The sequence below is a fragment of the Garra rufa genome, chromosome 19 (genome assembly GCF_049309525.1).
Source record: "Garra rufa chromosome 19, GarRuf1.0, whole genome shotgun sequence".
NCBI classification, from domain to species: domain Eukaryota; kingdom Metazoa; phylum Chordata; class Actinopteri; order Cypriniformes; family Cyprinidae; genus Garra; species Garra rufa.
The window spans coordinates 34613111-34616238 of record NC_133379.1 but is presented as its reverse complement, the minus strand read 5'-3'; positions in this window follow the sequence as shown (position 1 = coordinate 34616238).

The following is a 3128-nucleotide window of genomic DNA, read 5'->3' as shown; positions in this document are numbered from 1 at the left end:
ACACACACAAACACACACACACACACACACAAACTTATATACACACACATACATATATACACACATATTTTATCACAAAATTATAATTTCATAAGTATTTTGTATGTTTTTTAAAAATATAAATGTATATTTTAAATTTATATAATTAAAATGTATATAATTGAATAATTATATAAATGAAAATCTGAAATGTGGGTCACAAAATAAATAATAATAATAATAATAATTTATATTTATATTTATATACATACATATCATACATACATACACACCAGTGGCGATTTCTTTAAGACTGCAAGGGAAGCTCAGCTTCCCCTATAATGTCACAAAATTAATGGTCAAATTACGTACTATTTTATTAACATTTTATTGACTAAAAATGCGTTAGAAAACGTTCATCTCAAAGACGAATTCGTTCAGAATCAGTTAGATATAGCAGGTCGGCTGACTTGATTTTCTTCTCATACATTCCCGTAGCGTCACAGTGCATTTCCCCGTTGAAGCCCAGCGTCCATTGACTTCAATGGGGCTGCTTTGAACGTTTTTTTCAGTGCTTTGAAACTAGACGGTCATTGGATAAACGCTGCGATTATGTCCCGCCCACGGACGCTCAGCGTCTCTGGGGGTGAATGAGGAGTGGGCTGGCCTGGACGCTGAGCTTCTGCGTGATGATTGGAGGGTCTGTCGAAAGATTGCATCTCCTTTTGACTGACAGCGATTTTGTCCTATAAGGAATCGCTGAAGCTATTCGTTCGCGCTCTCTGCGGCCGCTCAGTCCCATCGTGGATTTCTCAAGTTCAGTCGAAATAAAAACTGCTGCAACCTATTTCTTTATATTTGCTTGGCGAAATTGCTTGATTTTCATCATACATTTCACACAATTATACACCACATTCCTTGTTTCACTTTTACAGAGTTTAATATTTTTTTTAGATCATTCATTCATATGAAACTGCACACGAAAAGTCACTGGAAAAGACGCCTAGTTGGTACGACAGGGTCACGGACCATTTTCTTGAAAAGGAACGTAGGGCAGAATTTACTTTTAAATAAATAGACAATTTTATGATGTAGACCGAAAATGAGCTTCCCCTATTTGACAGACCAGTAGCCGCCACTGATACACACATATATACACACATGAATAAATATATTTATTTATACACACATTTTATTACAAAATTATAATTTATAAGTATTTTATATATTTTTAATAATTATAATAATATATATGATTATGTATATTTTAAATTAATATCATTAAAATGTATATAAATTATTTTCTTATATTTATATACATTGTTATATTTTTATTTTATTTATAAAATTATTTCACATACATTTTACATAAATAAACAAACATTTTACAGAAATATTATAAAATTATTTTACATAAATATTTTATATTAAATATTGCATATTATATATGTTATAAACCACCTCCACCCTAAAATTGTACAAATTTTATCCATAGAAATGCATAAAATTAGTTTAGATCTTAAACATCTTAAAAAAACATTTATATAAATTGTTTTATTTTTATTTCATTTATAAAATTATTTTACATAAATTTTACATAAACATTTTACATAAATATTATATAATTATTTTACATAAATATTATATATTAAATATTGCATATTATATATAATATGTTATAAACTACCTCAACCCTAAACTCATAAAAATGCATAAAATTTGTTTAGATCTTAAACATCATTTAAAAAAAAAAAAAAACATTTGACCACAAAACCCTCTCTCCTTGATTAAGGGGGGCTGCTTTTAGCATTTACAAGCAAAGATTATTTTTCAAAGCACTAAATCTCATTTTCAGAGACCAAAACCTATCAAGAATGCACTAAAAGACACAGCAATCCGCTTCCATCTCAGATCCTGAAAGCCCAGCAGTGAGAGCGGGTCACTCCACATAAGAGACAGAAAGCGCCGCAGATAAGCGCATATTTATGCAGGAATGCTCACTGGGGATGAGAGACTCTCTGAAAGAGGGATATGAGGGGAGGAAAGTGAGCTCCAGACCCCTCCCGTATGCCTCATTAGCCCTTACTGTGGGGGGCTGTAGTATGCAGATTGTTTTCCTCGGCTTTTGTTATTCCAACGCGGCCTGCGAGTGGAATGTTTGCCCCGTCTCTCAGGGTGCCGCGAAGCACCGGGTCATTCCCACCGGTGCGTTCAGCCACGGGGGAACGGGACAGAGCAAGTGTGAGAATATGGAGCTATATTCAGTCCAGCAGAGCAAAGCCAAGGTCATGGGTTCAATTCCCAGGGAATGCATGAACTGATCAAATGCAACAACAAACACTTTGGATAAAATGTTTCTGCTAAATGCATAACATTCGAGAATAGAAAACTGCCTAAGCTGTACTGAGTACTTTGCACAGTATGCAAATTTTCAGTTTGCATTGAATACTCACATGACAAGGAATACCTGAATTTGATTTTCCTTTAAAGAAATGTTCCTGGTTTAATACGGGTTAAGCTCAATTGGCACAATGTGGATTACCACAAAAATGAACTTCAGCTTGTCCCTTAATAAAAAATTAAAAAAAAAAACAATGAAAGAAAAACATTAAAATACACAGTTTCAACAGTATAGCCACAATATTCATGTGAACTAGTGTTATTTTAATATCATTGAGATACAATAGTTATTAATATTTTTATATTTTGTTTTCATTTTAGTTTTAGAATATTTAGTTGTGTTATTGGCCTTTTTATTCAATTTTATGTATTTTATATAGTTTTTTTTTTAAATATGTCTACATAGTTTTATTAATTTATATTTCAATTTTAGTTATTTTAATGCATTAAGTTCAAAGTCAAATATTTTTATTTGCATATTATTTTTATTAATATTTTTATATATTTGAAAGTTTAGAGTTTAAATTTCATTTTACGATTCCAATCTTTTCCAATTCTAAAATTAGTTTCATTTGCATTATATATATAATTACACATATCACAAAAATCAATTTGAAAAAGTTAAGGTGAGCCGTTTAATTCAAACATATTTTTTATGATAATTAATATTGTGTTACTAATGCTGTTAATTGAACTTATTTTATACTGAATGTACAATATTCCTTTAACGCTAATCCTTACAAACTAAC